Genomic DNA, 25,623 nt, shown 5'->3' with positions numbered 1-25,623 from the left:
ATATCATCCCCTAATGTAGTAGCCATGTCAGCATGAATGTCTTTGGGGGCTAAACCCTTTTCCTGCAGGTACTTGATAACAACATGGTGCCAAATTTTGTCGATTTTAAAGAGAAGTCGCTTCTGTTTAGTTTTGAAGTCTTCTTTGAACAGTCAGATATCAGTTTACATGGAAAGAAACAATACCGTTATTAAGAAGAGGAGTTGAAACCAATGCATGCAAAATTTCACAGCTCTAACATCACTCCTTCGTAGTCAGCATTTACGCTTTTCGACCCCACTTGTGTATATATATATCACTGCCCAACTCTTCGAAACGCCGGTGTTAAAACGGGGGTAGCTGATGAAGGAAAATGTTCTCTATGTGGCTTGTGTGTTTTCTGTACTCTGGTTATTATTATTTTCTTGTCTACGTTTTGTTTGCAATGTCCTGTACCCAGATATGCACCTATATGTACAGGTAGACGTAGGTACGCACATGCCTGTACGTATATATACATATACTCATTTATTATTTGTTTTATATATATATATAAATAGATAATAGGCTTTTAAGCATTTTCGGGTGGTTACTTTCTTTCATTGGTTCCAGATGAGAGATTATTAATTTGTCTAGCTAGCTATATATACAGGCATGCTAAAATAATACATATATAATATAATAAAATCATTGATGAGTACTACTGGTATTTTGTTAGGATGTAATTATTAACTATATAGCAGCAGCTCTTATATGCATTTTCCTTTATTATCAATCAATTCAATCAACCATATGACATTTGATTGTAACCTTAACCTAAATATGTCATACTGTTTTATTTAATTAGTTATTTATTGCGCGTTATTTAGACCCAGAATAGCTTTGATGAGGCAGACTTGTTGTTGGAAGGTGTTCCCGTTTTAACCTTTACCCTTTTTTAGAGACATCATTCATCGCATTTCTCTTAAGACGACCTGATTTGAAAGAGATTTGGTTACTATTTTTAGCAGATCGATCGAGTATATAGTGGGTCCCTCATTGGCTCGACGTTTGATTGGTTCCTTCATTTGTTAGCTTAAATTCGCTCTGGTTTTCGAATAATAATCATAATGCGTGCATGCACACACACACACATGTATACACACACACACACACACACACACACATATAGGTTTGTTGTTGATTTTCTCCCCCTTTTCTCTTTAATAATTCAATAAAACTACTAAACGCAAGATTAGACGGGTCTTCGTTTTTGCACAATAAGAAATATTGATTTCTCTCGACCACACAGAAAGGCAATTTTTTTTTTGTTCAGAGTAGGCATGTATCATATTGGAAATCAGCATGTAGCCACAGCATTTTAATTACTGGTATTTGTTTTATCGACTTGAAGTAGATGAAAGGCAAATGTTGCCCCATGGGAGATATTTGAACTCGAAACTAAGAAAGTACGAGCACAAATACTGACTATATCTTAAAGGATACTAATGAATATAATTCACAAAGTACCGTTTAAATAAAGTACTAGTTTTTTATTCTTTTTAACAGAAGTTGATTCCTAATGTCCACACCCAACACACTTGAATTTACTGAGAAAATATTTAGTACAGTAAAGTAAGTATTTGTTGTTCTTGGCACTCCGTCGCTTACGACGTCGAGGGTTCCAGGATTAACTCTTTAGGATTAACTCTTTAGTGTTCAGGTTACTCTGTCAAATGCAATGCTTATTTTCATTACTTTGAATCAACCGTGCATTATCCTGTAGCATTGAGATTTTGATGGTACAATGTTGTTGTTGGCACTCCGTTGGTTACGACGTCGAGGGTTCCAGTTGATCCGATCAACGGAACAGCCTGCTCATGAAATTAACGTGCAAGTGGCTGAGTACTCCACAGACACGTGTACCCTTAACGTAGTTCTCGGGGAGATTCAGCGTGACACAGAGTATGACAAGGCTGACCCTTTGAATTACAGGAACAACAGAAACAGGAAGTAAGAGTGAGAGAAAGTTGTGGTGGAAGAGTACAGCAGGGTTCGCCACCATCCCCTGCCGGAGCCTCGTGGGGCTTTAGGTGTTTTCGCTCAATAAACACACACAAGGCCCGGTTTGGGAATCGAAACCGCGAGTCCGCTGCCCTAACCACTGGGCCATTGCGCCTCCACAAAGTAAGTATTACGTAGAATTTAAATATATATTTTATTACTAAAAGCCGAAAACGTCTTGGCACTGTACTTCAAGTTTAATGTTTCCTCCTCACCAAACAGGAAAAGTTTGATAAGTGGAAACACGAAACTTCAAGTAACAGTGCCAACTTTTCGGGTAGTAGTAGTAATAGTAGTAGAAGAAGAAGAATTGTCTGGGTTAGGTTCAAGCAATTTTTACAGGAATTTAGTCAATAATATTGATACCAGCATTTTAACTGGTACTTAATTTTTTTTGTTTTTACTTGTTTCATATGAGTATTCCCGTGACCTTCACAAGCTCTCCACTGTAGGTTAGATCAAAATCAGGAACGTTTCTCGTGAACCACTGCAAGTCAACATTTGCGGGAAGGACGAGAGAGAGAGAGAGAGAGAGAGAGTTCCATAAACCGTTGTTCTCGAAAGGAAAGACTGGGCTTAATGGTAAGTGTAATACCTGGGGAGTTGACTCAATAAGAGTAATGGAGACAGGAGAGATGAGTGGGTTGGAAATTCTTTATTGGAGATATAGTAAACTCATCCCTACCATCCGGCACCACTGGGACTTTCCGGATATTTGATTATCACTTTTTAAATTATCATGATACCTAACAAAAGTCATTAAGCTATACATATATCGGTAGTATCGTTAATATTCTGAATATAGTAATAATGAGAGAAACAGGAATGATTAAAAGTGTAATTTAAGTTTTATTAAACCTAATTATATACAGGTACTGTAGGTGTTGTAAAATAAAATACTGCGCTGCATCTTGAGCAGCAACGACCCATTTTAGAGATAGCAGAAAGTTGCTTTAGATGACAACACAAATAAGTAAAAATCCCCTTGTCTCGAATTAATGACGCATTCTCTTTTTGGTGCCAGTTGCTCGAGTGTTCCGGTTATTTGAGTACCGGATAACAAGGCGTTTATCCTGCCGACTCCGAGAGGAAATGCTATTATAGTACCAGTTGGAAAAGCAACTAGAAGAGACGGCACACCTGTGATCTAAAAGATGGACGTGTCTGTGTGCAGCAGCAGCAGCTGTTCTCTTGCAGGCTTCCTTTAAGCTTTGTAGAGTGTCAATAATTGCTGGCTGGGTGGATTTAGCTGAAAAGTTTTCTGAGCCTTTTCACCTGGAGAGATCCTTGCTAATAGTGAGGTCCACCATGTGGTACGATCGTGCAAACTTTGGCTGTATGCTGTCCATGTTCAAGGCTGTGAATGCGATCAGTTTTCCTGAATATGAATATCGTTTGTATTTTCTTGCTGAGACAAGATTGACATCATATCCACCATTGAAGAATGCTTTTGAAATTTCCGTTCATGGAATCGGTGTGGAATTGGCGTGTGGTGTATAGATTGTATGTGAATGATGTATAGTTGGGGGCCTCATGTTCGTCTGTCGGAGCGACGAGGACCATCTAATCAATTAGTCAAAAAGGCACGTGCATTCTTTGATTTACACACTACATCTAAAAATACTTGTCTTGGCTTTTAAAAAAATTTACGGTTACCCAAAATAAGGTATTACTGCGGGTGATCGCATGGCTGAGGCGCTAAAACAGCCAAGCATCCTCACAAGTATAACTTGATACTTCAGTAAGACGAGACGCCAACAATAACACAAATTTCGTTGTCAGCGGCCCTACTTCCACCGGATGTCTCGAATGTCACGGATTGCAAACTATAATTCACTGGTAAATTAAGTCATTTTATTGCTCTTGTTCCGTTCGACTAAGAACGTTGTAGTCCCCCCCCCCCCCCCATACACACACACACACCATCTGCTGCAGCGTTGAGGATGAGAGATGGGACGAAAGCATCATTAACAGAGGGGTTTTATATGAGGTCATTCTAGCCCAAGGGCAAAAGGGTTTGCGCAATGGGCCTCTTTCCAACACCTCTGGACAATCCCCTCTCTACAATTGAGGTTATGTTTACTCTTGCTAGAGCTCATTTTATAAGTAGATTTTCCTCAATTTGGTGACCAAAACACCCTCGTTAAATCTATTATGATAATGCATGAAAACGCCCAGAATTAATAGAGGTCGTTACTTTCCTACAATAAAAACCAGCTTGAGCCACTATATATATAATATATATATATATATATATATATATATATATATATAGATAGATAGATAGATAGATAGATAGATCTATGCCAAAATTTGGTAAAAATATTGTATCTGCTATCAACGTAGCAAAATTCTCACATGTGAGTTTTTGTATGTATATGAATTTAAAAAAGAGCTAAAAGATGATAGAGAGAGTGAGAGAGTTGTGTATACTGGTAAACGTATGACTGTTACTGTTGAGTTCAGAGCTCCACGTAAATTATTGTCGTCCATTCTGCTTCCAGTATTGTGGTTTAGCTACTGCTATACTTAGTAAAATTACTAGTTATGACATACAGAACAAATGTAGGAGAAATTACGGTAAACACAACTTTATGTCATTTATTCCTACGTATGTTTCACCATTGCGGTTATTTGGAACTGCGCATTGTATTTCCAAGTGTAATTGGATGCTTATCCACAACGAATCATTGGGGAACACTTCATGCATTGTTACAGGGAGTTAAAGATCCAAACAACCACAATGATGAAACGTGCGTTGGGACAAATGATATAAACTTGTGTTTATTGTAATTTCTCTCTCTCACGCATATATACACACGTGCGCATACACCTACATACATACATACATAGAGACATACACGTGTGTGTCTGTGTGTGTTTATATCTATATTTCAGTTTTCCTGGTACCCATCATGGTCTTTAAAAATGCCTATCACAGGAACAGGTTCATTAACCTGTACCCATATACACACACATACGCTCATTCATAGAAATAATTATATCGAACAAATATACGCACATACATCCATACAGATATGGGTGTACGTTGTCATTGGTATGCATGTATTTCTACTTTCATATGCCATTCTTTAGACTCATACTTACATACATTGGTATGTACATACATGCACACACATACACACACATATAGACATCTGTACTATTGGCGGTTCCTCGCTATACGGCGTTAGATTAAATCAATATTTTTCCCTCCCACGCATTCCTCATATGCTTTTACATATTTTTTTGTTTAACACTAATGTGTACATATCTAAACATACCAGTAACGATAACAATAATAATAATAATGATAATAATGGTAGCAGTAGGTGTAGCATTTTGGAGTAAAAAACATATTGATATAGCTACGTGATCATTGGTGCATTCATAATACAGGTCAGCAACAATACAAACTTGCCATTATAAGGAATCACCTAATTTTAAGTACATTTTTGAGTTAATAAAATATTGATATCATATTGAATATTATATATTCTTTCTAAATTCCAGAAACGAACTTTTCAGTCTTTGGTTACATGTTAAGATAATCTCCGAGTATTTATTTATTTTATTTTATATTATTTCGAGTATCTCTTTCAAGCAGAGGTTATTTACTTTAGAGTACACGTTCTACGGCTTTTCATTTCGTAGTACCGACCAAGTGTGGAGGCGCAATGGCCCAGTGGTTAGGGCGTTGTGAGTGTTTATTGAGCGAAAACACCTAAAGCTCCACGAGGCTCCGGCAGGGGATGGTGGCGAACCCTGCTGTACTCTTTCACCACAACTTTCTCTCACTCTTTCTTCCTGTTTCTGTTGTGCCTGTAATTCAAAGGGTCATCCTTGTCACACTGTGTCACGCTGAATATCCCCGAGAACTACGTTAAGGGTACACGTGTCTGTGGAGTGCTCAGCCACTTGCACGTTAATTTCACGAGCAGGCTGTTCCGTTGATCGGATCAACTGGAACCCTCGACGTCGTAACCAACGGAGTGCCAACAACAACATTGTACCATCAAAATCTCAATGCTACAGGATAATGCACGGTTGATTCAAAGTAATGAAAATAAGCATTGCATTTGACAGAGTAACCTGAACACTAAAGAGTTAATCCTGTAGTCTTTTTGATATTATTGGTAATGATAATTGATGACGACGATGATGATGATGGCTAGTATTATGTAATAGCGTCACTCCTTTCCTTGTCTTTACAGCTGTTAAGCTAAATTTACAATAAGTATTATCTTGGCTTAGACACATATTCCGCTGACAGTGAGTGAGTAGAGTTGGTATGCTTTGATTTTAGCTAGATGGGGAGGTGAACGAATGAATAAGAAGAGAAACAAAGCACCCCCCCACCATATCCTCTTAGCGCTTCACCCTCCTTTCATGTGTCAACAATTACCTACCGTCCCACTTGATGCTAAATACGCCTGAGCCTTGCACCGAAGTAAAATTGTAACTTTATTATAACGTTCCAGAAATAAACACGAATAATTAACCTTTGTTTAGCTTAACACACCAATTAGCTATGACATCAGTGTCATGTAAATTAATCAATCCAGTTAGGGGCCTGGAAACAGTCTTTTTATATCTCATTTACCATTCCGAATTTAACATTAATTCTATTTTCAACAAGAGCTCTGTTTCACAATGAACCATTTTACTTTGTGTATGTGTGTGTGTGTGTGTGTGTTTTCTTTACTATCAACTTAGTAACAGGAATGAAAACAAAGTAAATACATAATCTAAAAGATACACTCAAAGTTAGAATTACTGTTAGGACTAACTTTAGTATCTTATCCTTTACCATAAACCTAGATATTACAGTACAAATCTTATAGAGCCTTTATCTCTTTTTCTGTCATTATATATATATATATATATATATATATATATATATATATACACTAGCTGACGTACCTGGTAATTGCCGGGAAAGCGGGGCTTATCCCTTTGTTCCGTTCTCATAATTGTTTCGCTAATCCAGTAACAACAATACGAAGTATGTAGCCCTCAAAACGGATTTTGTGCATTTACAGAGAATACCCAACTGTCTTACACAGGATCTTGTTTCTAAGAATTCTCAATAAGTTATGAATACCCAAATTGTGAAGTCAGTTATCTGATAACATGAAATTAGTTACCCGATAGTAAGAATTTAAATAAAGTAGCCACGGAAAGGGCTTTAATACGTTCGCAGAGTATATAGAACTTAGGAGGAAATGTTAATAAGGTATGTATACTAAGATCGTGAAGCATGTTACGTAACAACAGGCTAATCATGTATGAGATAACAATTCAAAGTAAATAACTCTGAAAAGGGCTTTTGTGCGTTCCCAGAGAATATTACCCTCAGCAGCGTTAGTGTTGGTATATTCGTGAATAAGTCACTAACCGAAATAAGTGGATCTATTGTTTAGGAAAATACTATTTACTTGTTTAAGTGTTCCCAGCCATGCGTTTGAATGGCTTCCTTGCTCATATTAGCGATATGAGGGCGGGCGTTGTCGTGCTGCAGAACTCCATGCTGCCGATTAGGTTTTTTCTCTTGAATAGCCGTGTTGAGTCGTTCCATCTGATGAACATAGAGTTCCGCGTTGACCGTTTGGTTCCGTTCAAGCAATTCGTAATGGATAATCCCTTCCCAGTCCCACCATACGCACAACACCGTTTTACGCGGATGAAGATCTTGTTTCACGCGCGGTTTCGCTTGTTTACCGGGGCTAAGCCATTCCTTACGCTGCTTCATATTGATGTACAGGCACCATTTTTCGTCGTCAATAACGATTCGGTAAAGAAATCGTTGCTTGTGTCCATGAGTTGAGTGGTGACGAGCAAGCAAACCATCAAAGATTGTGACTCGTTGATTTTTGTTGTTGTCACTTAAAGCATGCGCAACCCATGCTCCATACTTCTGTACCTTTACCATCGAGTAAAGATGCTTCTCTATAGCAGTGTGGGAGCATTCCATTTTCTCTGCCAGTTCCCTTGTCGTTTGTTTGACAAGAACTTTCGTGCAAAAGTTGGTTTAATTGCTTTTCATCGAACTCAACTGGACGAGGTGCATCTTTGAGGTCAAAATTTCCATTTTTGAACTTGGCATACCAATCACGAGCGGTTCTTTCAGCTATGGCACCCTCTCCATATACACCACAAATAGCGCGAGCTGCTTTTGCGGCCTTAGAACCTTGATTAAAAGCAAAAAGAAGGAGGTGTTGAAAATGTTCATTTTTCTTAACTTGACATTCCATTTTAATGATCTGAAAATAAACAAAAAATAACTAGAAAAAAAAAAACAAAGCAAAATAGATTCCAAAATGATTCAAAAATAGAATTCTTGTAGATTCCAAAATTTAAAAACGCAATAAGTTCCAAAATTAAAAATAAACGGCGGGAACTTAGTTGCCAACCCAATATATATATATATATATATATATAATGAATGTGTATGTGTGTATATATATATATATATATATATATATATATATATAATGAATATGTATTGTGTGTATGATGATGATGATATATATATATATATAATGAATATGTATTGTGTGTGTATATATATATATATATATATATATATATATATATATATATATATATATATATATATATATATGAATGTGTGTTTATGTTGTGTGTTCATATGCAAATATACGTACACGCATTTGTGTATATATGCTGTGTGCAGCATGTATGTGTAAATTTACTTGTAATCGTTAGCTTCTTCCTAGGCAAGTATAATGAGAAGATCTATAGAAGACTTACAAAACAACAGCCGCAAGAAAATTAAAATTTTTTCATTCAACGCTTCCCTTCAACGTTGAAATAATTGTGTTGTCATTCATTACCACAAATATCACGAGTTCTTCAATGACAAAAATAACATCCAGAATAAGGTGTAACTCTGTATCAGATACAAATGATATGAAAGAGCAAATCAACAGGGTTTATTGAGCATCTCTAATTATAGGTAAAGAGGAGTGTAGATACGTTGAAAAATAATCCGTTGCTTGGATTCATAGGCAGTGCATGTCATTGTCATCGAATAACATTTTACTCATTGCAAAACCTTGTCCCCATAACAGTCTACTATTTAAAGAAGGTACGTGCATGATTAACAAATATTTTTACCGGCAGCGTACCGATGGATAAAGACCTTGTATGTGTCTAAATTAAAATTCCAAAATCCCGTTTTTTGGCGATCTTACGGTACGAGTCCTAATATCGGCCTTTTCCGTAAAAAGTGTCTTCGGCGATCTTTACACCAAAGATCGGCCTTTTCCGTAACACCCGCACAATCTTCACTACGATGTTAGGGTTAGGGTTTTAGTGTCAGGGTTAGGGTTAGGGTTAGGGCTACGAGGGGATATTTAATCCTAATCTAATTATTGCTGTTGTGATGCCATTGAAGGTTTGTAAATATTTAGTTTGTGGATTCTTTCACAACAGGAAAAGAGTGGAGAGTTTGACAGGAGAGGTTATGGTTTACGTTTGGCTAACATCTTCGTCTGCTCTCTGATAGATATGTGGTCGAGCTTGTGACAATGGAGACCTCTGGCGTTCATGGATCCCGGACTGCGTCCCTGTTCAATGCTACGGGGCGGAGATGGATATCTGCAAGTGTGAGCCCCGTGAGTCGGAGTGGTTGTTCCAGCGCGTCTCTCTTCCCATACTCCGGGGCAACGCCGTTTTTTATTTTCTGCGACGGGACCATGAGTTGGACAGACTAGACATTTTAGTTGTAGCTGTTGTACCTCACGAATACATCCTATACTATTAACTGACTCACGACACATTGAAAAACACTTCCCACTCTACTTATCTCAAGCAAACGAATGGCTCATACTCCTCTCCGTCCCTAACCCCAACCGTAACCCTAACCCTAAAACCCTTTTACGGAAACATAAACAAACGCACGTGGATTAGAAATGACGTAAAATGTAATCAAAACGAAAGATCGCCCTACCGGTTGACAACCGGTGCTGGTTTGTTTACGTCCTTGTAACTTAGTGATTCGGCAAGAGGTTTAAATACTGGGCTCGATTTGTTTGACTAAATCCTTCAATGCGGTACCATAGCATGACCGCAGTCCAATTACTGAAAACTATTTGAGATTAATCGACTGATACGTTGATGTGTACAACCATAGCTACTGTTTTCGGCACTTTCCATCATTTTTCAGTATATATCATTCGTTATAACTGACCTATATAGCACCATCATTGATGAATGTGTTCTGTTTTAATTGCTTTATATTGAATTTTTAATCAACTTCGGAAGAATAAAGACAACGTTGAGTGTTCGACCGGTTTTCAATTCAGAATGTTATTTAAAATTCTGCTAATCCACTATCCCCTGTCACTCTGAACAACTTGTAGCAATGTCTAAATGGGGCTTCGAACTATTGTATATCATTTGGGGCTACATGTCACGAATACGCAAGCGAACGAATGATTTCACGACTTGCTGTCTGCTACTAAACTGGTAGACGGGTGGAGGTATTTACGGATGTTGCTTTCGAAAACAGAAATAGGGAATGTTTGTAGGAGCTGGGAAGATAAGGGTTGGCGGTTTACAATAAAAGAATAAACAATTAACTGGAGAAAGGGGGGATGGGACGGAAACTTGTTAAAACAAGTAGAGGACTGATAATACATGAAAATAACATTTAAAGATTTTTTACTAACAAAATAAGAATAAAAGGAATGCATTCAGAATTTACCGTTTAGAAATGAAAATAAAAAAATTTCTTGTCTTATTCATTGAAAAGAAAACAGAGAATGCGAAATGTTCACAATAGATAAGACTGAAAAATCTTTTATTATATGTTAATATTTTTTTTTACCTCTGTAAAACACGAACAGATTAAATCGTGTATCTACAAATTTGTTTTAGTTCATAATGATTTGAATGATTACTCGCAATGTTGCAGTGTTCATGTCTATGTTTCCCTAAGTTGAGCCTTTTCAAATGTTCCAGTTCTTTCTATATATATATTTGTGAACGAATAATATTCATGTCTTTCCGTAGTGAAGTTGTTATTAACATATTTAATGCAAGGAGCTTTGAAATAAATTATCCTGCAAGAAAAATTAATAAAAACATTAGCCCGTGACTAATATTTTTAATCAGTCTTCATATTTCCTATTGTTTTTGTTTTCATTGCATAAAAACCTTGATTGTGCAAAATATTCGTAATATAAATATATGTAAATATTCTTATTTATTTCCACCTTTTAATTATAATTTTATGTTATAAATCAGTGAGAAAGAACAGAATTTACTAAAGTAAGCATTAAGAAAATAAAAATACAATCAAGTAACTTACAAAAAATAGAGACATGCAACCTCCCTTCAATTATACATCTCGTCGGGGGAATATTGGTGTTCATTCTAGAACTATTATGAAACAACACAAACTTTTAAAAATAAATCGAATTTGATTTAAATTTTATTGTAAGTATTTTAAGAGACCGTTTTAACTGTAATTTTATTGTGAACATTATTACGTTAAAAACAAATTAACCACTAAAAAAGAAAAGAAACTTCCCAGAATGGTTACGCTAAATTCCTTAAGGCTCCCTTCCGGTTGCCACTTTTATGGGAATCACAGACTTTGAGAACAGGATAACAGTTGAAAACATGAAACATTCCCATTTTACATGCATTCCTATTCTGTAGAAAAATGCTGGCACAACTTGGCAATCACTTCCTGGTGAAACCTTTCAAATTTTATAAACGATTCGTTTCTCTATATTTTCATATCTTGTGTATGTGAGGTAGTATTTGTGATCTGGTAAGGGCCTATGAAGATGCTCCACTCACAGTGTTTTCTTCCTCACCTAACCAATTTTGTTTTATTTATTTAATTTTTTCTTACATGTTTTGGTCATAGGACTGCAGTAGAGAAAGGGAAGAGCTTCATATGGATAGAATTTAGCTCTGAAATTCACTATTTAATGTAATGGAATGGACATCATAAGATCCAGTTGTCTTGTTGGGTTGGAATGGTCAAAAGAGTTCCTGTATTTAGCAACTATATATCTACAGAGGTAAGGCAAACAGGACCAAAAAGAGGGAAGTTTGGGACAGAATTTTTTGCTTGGAATTGGAAGCAAATGTGGTAACCTTATATGCAAGAATACTATTTACAGAACTATTATGATTGAGGATTTTGCAAATTTAGTTGAGACCCTCATGGCAAGAAACCAAAAATCCTGCTGCAATTTGAGAGGCAAAAGAGATTGCAAGCTATACAATACACATTTGCTTTCTTGATGGTTTACTTGCAGAGATTACAATGACAGGTAAGCATCTTCTTGTTAGTGATGCTGAAGGAGGGTTATTTTTCCAGGTACATGTGCACCACTTAAAGGTTTTTAGTGTGAAACAGTGATCTTTATTATTATTGTTATTATCATCATCATCATCATCATTATTATTAAATTTTTGCTACATGCTTTATTTTCTTTTCTCATTGCAACTCTATGACCAAACATCTTGAGATCTAACTGTACTGCTTCACCCCATATTTTTCTTTTATGTCAAACTCCACTTTTACTATTTACCTGTGAGCTACTTTTCAAACTGGTAAACATTTCACATCCATTCTCTCTCTCTCTCACTCTCCAGCTATCTCCTACATTCAATGCTCATATCTTGCTGCCTGCCATGTAGCATTATATTCATTGTACATATGCAATGTACAGACTTGCTTTTAGCACGGAGGCAGAAACCCTTTACTGCTAACACTGGTGACAGTTTCATAATTTCTGTTACCCACCTTCTGTACTCTGGTAACTATGATTTTTCTTGTAGCCAACCGAACAGTAATTAGATCACCTAGGTAACAGAAACTATCAACTACATCAGGTGAGCCTTTATTTTCTGAGTGCCCCTCCCCTTTACTGTTAACTGTTCTTGTGCATCTAGTGCATCTGAAACTCTGGTTCTCTGTTAATCTGCCTGAGATCCTGCTGTATCAGTTGTGCAACCATTGTTTGCACTGAGTAGTACACAGTATGAGGTTTTACACACATACACACACATATATATATTTCTATGTCTTTTTTAAACGTCTGGAGCCATAAAACTTTTCTGTTGAATAATATAAACAGTGTACATGAAAATATATTTGTAAAGATAAACAGCAAAGCATTCTCTATCAGATGGTGTAACAGCAACAGATAGGGGCTTCTTTTCAAAAGAAAAGGGATGGCTGCAACAGCTGTTTGCAGATACTGCTTCCATGATAAGTGCTTTGTCCTCCATTACCATCCTCCTGCTCCCTCAAGTAGACAACCACCAAAATATTAGGTGCCACTGTTTTCTCCTTTTTTTTTTACTTGATTGTTTTAATATCTCCCCCTCTGTTATCTCAGAAAGTATTGGAAATAAAAAAATTTTAATTCTAGATTATTATTTTTTTGGGCTTGTGATTACTAAGCAAAATAGTTATTTTCTTCTACTTCACCATCATCATCATTGTTTCTACACCTTTTTTCATGCCAGCATATATCAGATGGAACTTTCTGAGGCAGTGTTTTTTAAAGATGGATGCCCTTCCTGGTGTCAAATTGTTTAGTTGTATCTTATGATTTGTAGAACTTGCAGAATCATTGTCCATTTTATTATAAAAAGGAATCTGATTTGAAATTTTGCTTTTTCTAGCAAGTTCTTGATAAAAGATATTGATTAATGCATTAGTGTCTTGGGAATGTTAATCAGTGGTTCAGGAATTCTGTTTGGAAAAAAAATGGTTAAAAGTAAAAGTTGGAGGAGATTATTGTGGAATGTAAAAGATGTCCCTACACATGCCATCTCCTAAATGACACTTGAAGATGTTAACTTTTATAGGAAGAACTATAATATAATAGATGGCTCTAAAGTCTCAAGGAACTTTTTTCTTGTGCATCTAGTGCATCTGAAACTCTGGTCCTCTGTTAATCTGCCCGAGATCCTGCTGTATCAGTTGTGCAACCATTGTTTGCACTGAGTAGTACACAGTATGATCGAAATCGAACCGAATCCGACGACTAGCACCCATGCCAACCTCTCCTTCATTGGACACTAAACTCTGCTTGCGAAGACCTGTTGGGGCAAGTGAAATCGCAATCATAATTGAACCATGCTCGATGACTGGCACCTGTGCCAGTGGAGCACTAACAGCACTGTCCGAGTGTGTTCATTGCCAGAGCAACTGTCTGGCTTCCGTGCTAGTGGCCCATAAATAGCACCATTGGAGCGGAATTGTTACCAGCGTCGCCTTCTAGCACTTGTGCTGGTGGCACGTTAGAAAATCATTCAAGCAAGGTCGTTGCCAATGCTACTGGACTGGCTCCCGTGCAGGTGGCACGTAAAAAACACTTTTTTGAGCGTGGCCATTGCCAGTACCATGTGACTGGCCCTCGTGCCGGTGGCATATAAAAGCACCCACTACACACTCGGAGTGGTTGGCGTTAGGAAGGGCATCCAGCTGTAGAAACTCTGCCAGATCAGATTGGAGCCTGGTGCAGCCATCTGGCTTGCCAGTCCTCAGTCAAATCGTCCAACCCATGCTAGCATGGAAAGCAGATGTTAAACGATGATGATGATGATGATGACACATATATATATATATTTCTATATATATTTCAATCATTTTGCCTCCCAACTGCAGCTATCGTGAATTCTCTCTCCTATCCATCCAAAAACCAGTTTTGATCTTATGTTTACCGAATAATGGCTACCTGGAACTAAACAACAAGAGGAAGGATAATGTAGTTTACAACTATGTCTGAAAAAAGACACTATGTTCACATGCAAAACACCTTATGATCATATGTCTGCCTAGTCTGGATTTAAACAACAACCACCTAGCAAAGTAACAAAGTTAGCCCTACCTTCTTGAAGCAAGGCATGGGAAATGCTTCTTTCCTCAAACTGACAAGTGAAAAAAAGAAGCAAGCATCTCTAACCAAGTCTACTCAGCCTAGCAATGGATTGTGTGGTGTGAGGTGGAATAGTGTTGTAGCTAAGGGTAGAGATAAGTGATAGGCTTGGGAGGAGTTGAGAGAGAAGATAACTGAGAATGGTATCTGGAGGCAAAACAGCCAACATGTTATATGTCAAGTTTACTTAGATAAGACCAACAGACATTAGGAAGTTTAAGTTCTGCAGCAAGAGAATAAGATTTGGATTTTTTTAATGACAAAAAAAAAAAAAAATTGTTTAAATGGTGAAAAGGAGCAGGGCCTATAGATGTTGTACTCTCGCTGCCCACCCACCCCTGATTGCAACACACTGCATTCATACAAATAATTTTAGTAAAATTAGTATCTAATTCAGTGCCGACACATAGTTGACATAGCCCTTCAGACATCTGATATCTGTAAGTAATAGCAATAAACTGTGTGGATTTTTATTAACCATATTTGATGTCTAAAAAATGTAACTGATTTTGTATTTAGCCAAAATGTATAATTGAGGAGAGGGTGTGTCTAAAATGACATCGGTTCATTTGTAAATAGCAACACTTAAAACTAATAAAGACACAGAAGTGTTACTACAAGAAGTTGTTGTTGTTGTTGTTGTTAAACCTCTGGTCAGTCCAGAATGAGAAACCCTATGACATTTCGGTCATGACTATACTGTCATTTATTTATGAAGGATTATATTATAGAATGTGTTTTGTTTACAAAAACAACAAAACCTGTTGGGTGTGATAGTTGTTGTTTCTAGCAAGTCAAGTGACCATATAGAAGCTCTCAAAGCTCATCTACAAGAGATTGTTGAATGAAGAGTGTATTAAATAGTTAGGAGTAGCTTCAACTCATTTGAAACCTCTGAAGAACCAATTTTAAAGATGCTGAAGACATGAAAGCATAAAATCCACAAAACCCTCAGGTACAGCTGCTGAGATGCTAATAGCAACAGGTGAGTTTGTGTATATCTAGTTTATAGCCCACAACAAACAACTCTGCTTTACATTTGTTGAGCTATAGAAAGCCTTGGCAGTGTCTCTTACTCTGTATATAGCCTAAGTTAGACATAAGTGAATTACTCTTAAAAACAATTCAGGCCATTTTGAGGATATTAAAAGCAAGGTCAGAATTGGCAGCAAATTCAAAAGGAATTTAGTCTGAATCCCCACTAGCTAATTTTTTTTTCCTCTTTTCATTTCATTAGTTCAGAATAATGGATTGTTTTGTTTTTTGTTTTCTCCCTCTAGAAACTTCTGTGTGGCAGTCTGTAATCAAAAGCTAAACATCATAACACAGATTAAAGTATTTGTCAGTACAGAATCAGTGAACACTAAACAACAATAGAATATGGTGCTATTAATATATATTGATATGTTGGCAAGTACATAAAAGAAAGAGAGAGAGAAAGAATGGAGAGTGTGTCTCCAACATAGTTGTTTATAGCTGTTGAGCAATAAAATAGAAAACATTTATATGGAAAGAAGAGGAATAGGGGGGGCTGTTTTATTAATTTGTCTGAAATCAAGGTTGGAGGTTGGGAAGGGTGGCATTTGTACATGCTGCAGTCAAGAGACTCTTGAAAAGGCAACCAGTTCTAGTAATTAGATCAGTGTTTTGCTAGATTTTCATATCTGATTTAAGGAAATTTTTTTTAAGCTTGGGCTCCTCACCTTTTGTCATTTCTACCTTCAACAATGCAGTGACCCATTGATTGGACTATTGAACCAGTATTTCAGCTCATGTTTCTAACTTGACTATTGTCCACAAATGCATGTAATAGAAAGAAAAGGCTTAAGTAATTGACTGGTTAGTAAATGGTATGAGAATATGTCACAAGTGGAATAGGATTTTTCTTTTTTTTTTTTCAGATTAAATCTGCTGAAGAATCTTACTGTACACAATATATGTCACTCATAATTATCTACAACATCTTGTTACTCCATGAACTGGAGGAGTTATATTTCTTAGGAAGAGATAGCCAGTGGTACATTGTTATATTTCAACTTAGCTATATTTGGAGAGTGAGAGAAAAAGAGTCTGGTGGTGGTGGTGGGGGTGGGGGTGGGTGCGGTGGCAGCATTTTGCTTTAGAGTGGTAACTAGAATGTCATTGTGATCAGTCCTCTGCAATCTTCTTGTTTCAGTAGTTGGAAAAGCAGGCAAACTGGGGCATTGTCTTGAAGGGGTTTTAGTCAAACAGATTGATCCCTTACTTATTTTTAAATCTTTTGGCTGTTTTTGCTGAACCATTAAGTCATATGAATATAAACAAAGCAACACCGTTTATACATATATACAACAAGTTTTTCTATACAGTTTCCGCCTACCAGATTCACTCACAAAGCATTGGTCGACCCAGGGCTACAGTAAGAAGACACTTGCCCAGGGTGCCATGCATTGAGACTGAATCCAGAACCACATGGTTGCAAAGTGAGCTTCTTAAACACACATCCATTTAGAGATGATAGAATTGGGTGGAGAAAATTTATCAAGGTTGAACAATAATGTAAGGGATGTGTTTTATGTGTGAGGGGTAAAATTGGAGTTGAATCAAAAAAACAACAAAGCAGCAGAGATCCCTTTTGGTTGGTAGGCAGAGAATATGTTAATTTACCAAAAATTGTGGATATGTGTTTGGCAAAAGACCAAAAAGAACATTTGCAAAGAAGAATGAGGGACTGTTTTGTTAGCTGCATTGTCAAAGACTTGTTTTCTGTTTTTTTCTTCTGGTCATTTGCCAGAAAAATTCTTTTGTCAAAGGTTGTGAGTGGATTTTTAGAATTGCTATATGGTCACAGTATGAAATTTTTTTGTACTTTGTTTGAAAATCTGTTCTTAAGGTGCAGCTAATATGCAAGGGCATAGCAAAGAGACTGGGAATTAGATTAAGAGATGGGTTGGGTTGAGAAAAATAACAAAGGCTAACATATGTTGTTTTATTATAGTTATGTAAAGTGTATATTATAAACTGGCAACTGGCATAAGATGTAAATGGAAGGGTATATAATGTACAGGTAGTAATCTTCATTCCTTCAAATTGTTTACCACACAAAACTTATTCATCCCTTTACCATTCTTGATTTGAAAATATCTTAAAATACTCTGGTTTGCATCCTTCTTCCCTGAACTTTTTGGTAAAAAAAATACTGTAAATTTTTTTCTTCTTTGAATTTAAAATTTAAAAAGTGAAACAGATGGAGAGGATTTAGAAAATATATTATATTTTATTTAAAATTAATTCTACAATTAAGAATTGGGTACCAAGTTATAGCAGTAAGTTCTTGTTGAATATAATCTATGACCCAGTTTTGATTCTCATCTCTTTTACTTACACCAACCATTAAGGCTTATGGTAAAGTTATCAGCATTGCAAATTCTCATATTGCTTCCTCTGTTTGTCTGAAGCTTCCTCTTATTAAGTCAACAGTTATATCTGATTCTTTAGATAATCTTATTATTAAGATTTGATTTTAATAATGACTGCACTGGGTATAAAATTAATTTTATCAAAAATCTTTTCTTTATTTAAAACAACAGTTGGTATTCTATTTTATACATACTCTTCCTTTTCTTTTTGTTTTTGCTTTTTGCCACTGATATTTCAATATTTTTTTTTCTTCTTTGTTGGATGTATACATATCTATATTTTTGCCTCATTTTCTTTCCTGAATATTAAAAGCATGAAGCATATATGTTTCTTATATCATCAGTGGTAATATCTTGCATTACCTTTATTATTATTATTATTCGTGCGAGATCGTTGCCAGTGCCCATGGACTGGCTCTTGTGCGAGTGACACATGAGGTTTTTCGAGCGAGATCGTTGCCGGTGCTCCTGGACTGGCTCTTGTGCGGGTGGTACATAAAAGACACCATTTCGAGCGTGGCCGTTTTCGTGCGGGTGACACGTAAAAGCACCCACTACACTCTCTGAGTGGTTGGCGTTAGGAAGGGCATCCAGCTGTAGAAACTCTGCCAAATTAGATTGGAGCCTGGTGTTGCCATCCGGTCTCACCAGTCCTCAGTCAAATCGTCCAACCCATGCTAGCATGGAAAGCAGACGTTAAACGATGATGATGATGATGATGATGATCATTATTATCATTTTCATCCTTGCAGCAAGATCTCAGAGTTGTTAGCATTTAATACAAAATGTTATTGGTATTTCTTCCAGCTTTTTGTTCTGAGTCCAAATTCCACCTAGGTTGACTTTGCCTTTCATCCTTGAGCACTGAGGTCAATGTAATTGGCTAGCCCCTCCCAACAAAATTTCAGTCTTTGGGCTTTCAGTAGGAAGGATTGTTGCTTTCATCCTGGATTTGATAAAAATGTTAGGATCATTATTTTAATCAATACACTTCCTTCAAATTTATCCCCATGTGTTTAAGTGAGACATCATAGTCAGTAATCTTATTAGGATGACAGTGAAGGCACATGGCTTAGTGGTTAGGGTATTCAGCTCACAAGCATAAGGTCATGAGTTCAATTCCCAGTGGTGTGTTGTGTCCTTTAAGCAAGACACTTTATTTCATGTTGCTCCTGTTCATTCGGCTGGTAGAAATGAGTAGATCCTGTATTCTAAAGGGCCAGCTTTGGCACATTCTGTGTCATGCTGAATCTCCCCGAGAACTACATTAAGGGTATGCGTGTCTGTGGAGTGCTTAGGGAAATGTTGTCATCTGCTGGTATTGATACATCAGTTAGAAAGCACTTTTTTCCTTCATTATTATTATTATTATTATTATTATTATTATTATTATTATTATTACTATTATTATTTATCATTTATTATTGATGATGATGATGATGAACTAGAAAAGTGTGTCTTGAATGATTTAATGAATGAATGAATGTATTTTAAAAATTCAAAGGAGTAGATTAGTTGAAATTGAATAAAATTTTATGGAAGGGTTATCATCACCATCATCATCATCATCAACAATAGAATTGCAATCAGTTATGGTAGTGGCAGTGATAATAGTGTGTGTGTGTGTGTGTGTGTGGAGGGGGATAGCAGTAGCAGCAACATACAATAGCAGTAGTTTCTCTTTCCTTGACTCTAAAATAGAAGTAGTTGCCAAGGAGTTTGCTGCTAACATGTTTGCCAAACATATGCTGTTGGTCCCTTTACACAACTCAGTCACAAGTGTTGGTTGTGGGTATGCTCTGTACCCTGAATAGAATGGCACACACACACACACACACACACACACACATATATATATATATATATATATATATATATATGTATATGTATATTTATTTATTTGTTACTAGCAGGTGACTATGTTCAAAATAAACTTTGAAAAACAAAGAAAGAAACTCAAGCATCAAACATCTGTGCTTCTATATTAGTTTTGTCTTTAAGCTTCTTTCTTGCCTTTTTTTCACTTTTTATGAAGAAATCTTAGCTAACCAATCTCTCCAAATCCTGCCACAATTTCTATTCCTAGAATAGAATTTATGTTTTCTGTTACCTACTTTCTTTCTAATCTCTCTGCAGTGAATGTTTCTGATTCTCTAAGATCAAATTTCTTCCTCTGATCTTTCAGATTGTTTGTTCTGTCTGATTATTCTGGTCAGTTTTCGTTTCTTACTAAACTATTTTTATTGGTTATATCAATGCAAAAGTTCACACATATCTATCTATCTATCTATCTATCTATCTATCTATCTATCTATCTATCTATCTATCTATCTATCTATCTATCTCTATCTATCCATTTATCTATCTATCTATCTATCCACACACACACACACACACACACACACAACAATTGATCTCAAGTACAATTATTTTGCTTTAACTTTTCTTTTCTTTTTTTTTCTGAGAATCTCTGTGAATTTATTTAACCTTTTACATTGATTAATCCAAGATGAATCTCTTAAAAACAAACAAACAAACAAAAGCAGACATCAAGTAGGTGCACGCATAGTTGTGTGGTAAGAAGTTTGCTTCCCAACTATATGGTTCCAGGTTCAGTCCCACTGTATGGCACCTTAGGCAAATATCTTCTATTGTAACCTCGAGCCAAACAAAACCTTGTGAATGAATTTAGTAGACAGTGCTTAGTAGACTGCCTTGTGTGTGTGTGTGTGTGTGTGTGTGTGTGTGTTTGCCCCCCACCACTGCTTGACAACTGGTGCTGGTATGTTTATGTCCCCATAACTTAGAGACAAATAGATATATATATACCAAGCTTAGTACTTGGACCAATTCATTCAACTTAAAATTTTTCTCCAAGGTAGTGTCTAATGACTGAAACAAGTAAAAGATAAAAGATATAATTTTGCCTGTAAATATAAATAAATAATTTAAATTATAGAAAATTAAGTATTAACTTCTTTATTTGATTTGAAAAGCAAAGTTGAAATATGAGTTTGATGATTTGTGGGGGTGGGGTGTAATGTTTTCTATATTTGAATGTATATGGGGTAAACTTGCCCTCTTACATCTTCAGTGTAGTTGCAAATGAAGTCTCTCTTGTTTTTTGTTGTTTTTTTTTAAATTTGATTTTCATTTAATAAGTGAAAAAAATCCCAATTGATTTAGACATGATGCCAAAAACTGAATCAAAATAGATAAAGTGTCTTTTTTTAGTTCCTGAAAAATATTTTTTTCAGTACAAATGCATAAAAACTTTATATTTAGATTTCCAGTTTGTAGTTTTCATATATTTAAAAAAATATAATTTTATTTTCACAGTGCACTTGCTACATCTCACAGTACACCAATATGTCATGGTATACCATCTGAAAATATCATTGCACTTGGTTGACATGAGTTTTGAGCTTTCAAGTGAAATCCTACTTTGGAAGGAAATATAATTTCAAATGAAGGCCATTATCCAAAATACTAATTTCCATATCTCCCCATAGCAAACTTTACAAAATAATTTTTGCTGACACAGATTACATCTAGTTTCTTTGGATTCTGTAGAATTTATTTCTTAAGTGTCTAACTTACTGATATGAAAAATTAAAATTTAGTCTTAGAAATGAATATATTTCCATTCTTCATTGACTACTTTTATTTAAAGTGAATGACATTGTAGGGTAGGTGTGAGAGGCTGGATCTACCCAGTTTAAGTGTAAAACATGTAGAATATCTAATATTTAAATACTAAAAGGTTAATCATCAGCTACTATGCTGGCTGAATTGTTTAGTAATACATGTTATTTAGAAATGTAGTCCTTGTGAGTGGATTTGGTAGATGGAAAGTGAAAGAAGCCCCTCATACATGTATGTGTGTGTGTTACTGTCTCCTTGCCTTGACATCACATGATAGCTGTAAGCAAGTGTCACAAGCATGAAATTGGTGTCCTTTGTTTTCAATCTTCCATAAAAACATGTCTAGCTATAAAGAAATATCATCATTCTTGGAAACAAGTGGAGGAAGAACATCCGGCCATAGAAAATCTACCTTAACAAATTCTGTCCAACCCATGTGAGCATGGAAAAGTGTACATTAAAATGATTATGATGATGATAATGATATATGGTTTAGCTACTATTTTCTGAACAAGATATTCGGAATATAATATTAAATTACTAACTCTCAGGAAGTGAGTTTATTTCCTACTGCAGATAAAATTGCACATGTCTCTTGACAAAGATACTTAAATTCCATGTGCCCAGTCAACATAGCAAGAGAATAGGTTCCAGGGCATCTGGTAAAAGTTACATGTGGCAGACTTTGTTTCCCATTTGTTTAGCATTGCCAAAACTGAACCAAAGCACTGCACCAATAAAATCTCATGTTTCACGAATGGATTAATAATATCCTATTACTATATACAGTTTATGCTTCTGTCAAGTGTAATGCTTTCATTGTTTTACAATAATAATAAATCATGACAAGCAAACTTTCTATTTAATAACCATGCCGATGAGGTGGTGGTGGTGGTGGTGGTGTGTTCTCATGCAAACTGCTTGAAATAGCAGCTAAAAAGAGGAGGAAAGGAACATAAAATAATGTTGTTCTTAATGTACATTCCTTGAGGGGGAAGAAAAGAAAAAGAAACAGGCTTGTCACAGCTAGACTGTGTTTGACTAGAGGTCTGCTCAGTCAGAGCAAAATAACCACCAATTTTAATCAGTAAATCACCAATTAGGATCATCCCAGATAAATGATAGATTTTCTTCTTTTATCTTTTACTCATTTCAATCATTGAGCTGCAGTCATGCTAGTACACTGCCTTAAAGAATTCCATTAAATAAATAAATCTTGGTACGTTTTTTTTTTAAAGTCTGATATTTATTCTATTAATCTTTTTTGCCCAACCACTAAGTCATGGAAACATATACAAAGAGACACACACATACATATACCTACACATATGTACACACACACACACACACACACACACATATGCACACAACAGGTTTCCACTTATTTTCCATCAACCAAATTCACTCACAAAGCATTGGGTGAAACCATATGGTTTCAAAACAAACTTCTTAACTACACAGCCATGCTTGAGACATTTCATCTGGAGTCTCATTATAAGGGTCTTAGTTTTTATTTGGAAGTTGTTGTTTAGCCACAGGAAAGCCTTGATCGAGCAGAACTGTGGTCAAATGCATTCAAGTTATGCCCATCCCCTCTTGTACAGCTTGGCTTTCAGTTGTTCTCCATTGGTTTTGCAGAACTGTCATAACCGTCATAGCTGTGAAAGACATATGTTCACTTCTTGACGAGTTCTTCTTGATGAGTTTGTGGTATTTCTATTCAATTAGAGACATAATAGCTTCTTTTTCTTTTCTTTTTTTGTATACCTGTCTTTGAATATGATAACACAAATTTAATTATGTGAAATTCACATGATTTTCTAACCCTCAACACTATGTCTCCCTTAACCCTTTTGTTACCCTATTTCTGTCAAAATACACTGCCTTTGTTTCCATTAATTTTGAAAATAATGAAGAATTTGGTGAAATGAATTTACCATTAAGCTGGTGTTTGGAACATACATTAACATGACTTTTTGACTGATGTTTTTTAATTTAGATTACTTTAAAAAAGAAGCTTGCATCATACAAGGACAGTCATGGGCAGGTTTGTATCGAAAGGGTTAAAACTAAGTTTAGCAAAAGAGAACTGAATACAGAACTTCAGAGGATACATAACTGTGAATTGTATTACTGCAGTTATCACTGATTCGCATTTCAACTGATAATGTTTAAAAATAATCTGTTGCTTATCAAATATGTATGAGAGAAGTTGAGACTGTATCCATTGACTTCTGTCTTTGATAGTCATTGGTTGCAAAATGATAGTTTACACAATTGCACTGATAAGGATACGTAATATGAATAAATTATTTTGTACTGGGTATAATATGTACTAAAGACTTTGGGAAATATAGATCAAGGAGTATATTGATGATATAGGTTAGATTTGAGAATAAGTGTTGGCATGCTGGAGATCCGTTAAAATATTCTTGGTGCACTTGTATGAGTAGTTTGAAAAAAGACAAAAAGAAACTCTTTTCTTCATCATCATCATCATAGCATCTACTTCACCATGTTTGCATGGATCAGAGTTTGGGGCAGAGTTTTCTACTGTTGGACGTCCTTCCTGTCACCCACTCACCCACTTGTTTCCAGGTGTTGTAATAATCTCCTCGTCAACAAATAGCCTGCATATGTTCACATGGTAAACTAGGAATAAAACACCCTATATAAATGAACCTTTTAGCTTACAAAGATCACACAACATGGTTCAGTCATGACCAGAAGCCCAGACGTGCTTTCACAGTATGAGACAGAGAGGACACAGCATGTAAACAGGCTAATAGTAAGGGCAGCATGAGGGTGAATAAAGTTTGCTAATCAGTAAGATGTGTGGCAGTGGTGGTGGTGCCAGTGGTGACAACAATGACATTGTCAGTTAATGTATAAGAAAATAAATAGAGAATTCATAATCAAACTCTGAGGTACATCATAGATGATAAAATGTGATTTGAATAGTTAATTTGGCACACACTGCAGTGGAGTACTCTGATAAAAATACTTTTGATTTGAGAAATGAAAGGTGTGGGAATCCCTTAAGCAAATTTGCCAGGAGGTTCTTCTGATAAAAATTGCGGAAGTCTTTGCTTGTGTCAAGGTCTATAAATTCTCAAGGGTAAAAGACCTCTTTTTTATTGTGGCTGTATAAAAATCTTTCATTATTTCTACTGAAGTCATCCAAACAATAAGGATTTAGGGATCTGGAATTGGTTGTTTGTGTGACTAGAAAAATATTTGAAAGACTGAAGATAGTGTTAGCAATGTTTGTAGAATATTTCAAACAGGAATTATGATAAGAACACTTATGCTTTGACTCCCAGAGGCCACTGATGTTTGACATTTAAATGTGAATCACCAGTAAATCTAGCTGTATGAAAGCCTTAGAGTTAGTCACTGAGGAAGGAAACACTTGAGGTGTTAAAGAAAGCGCCCCAAAAATAATTGTGAGGTTATTGTTAATGATGTCCTTATCTGATAGGGATATATAACAAATATGGGAAAGAGAGTCTTCTTGGTACATAATGAGAAAGTTCAGATACTATTAACATCACAGAGATTAATAATCAATAACAGCAGATTTATCATATCTCAGTAAAATATAATTTTAGGTTTATTTG

At 35.9% G+C, this 25,623-nt stretch overlaps 1 protein-coding gene across 3 annotated transcripts in view; it reads left to right on the top strand.

The window, feature by feature from the left end:
• The window catches only part of LOC106880179 (uncharacterized), an 82,696-nt gene that overhangs the window by 28,795 nt on the left and 28,278 nt on the right, over nt 1–25,623 (top strand). The gene's annotated exons all lie outside the window — the stretch shown is intronic.

This window comes from Octopus bimaculoides, chromosome 12 (genome assembly GCF_046866305.1).
Source record: "Octopus bimaculoides isolate indiv1 chromosome 12, ASM4686630v1, whole genome shotgun sequence".
NCBI classification, from domain to species: domain Eukaryota; kingdom Metazoa; phylum Mollusca; class Cephalopoda; order Octopoda; family Octopodidae; genus Octopus; species Octopus bimaculoides.
Note: the sequence above shows the minus strand (reverse complement) of the source record. Positions and strands in the feature narration are given on the sequence as shown.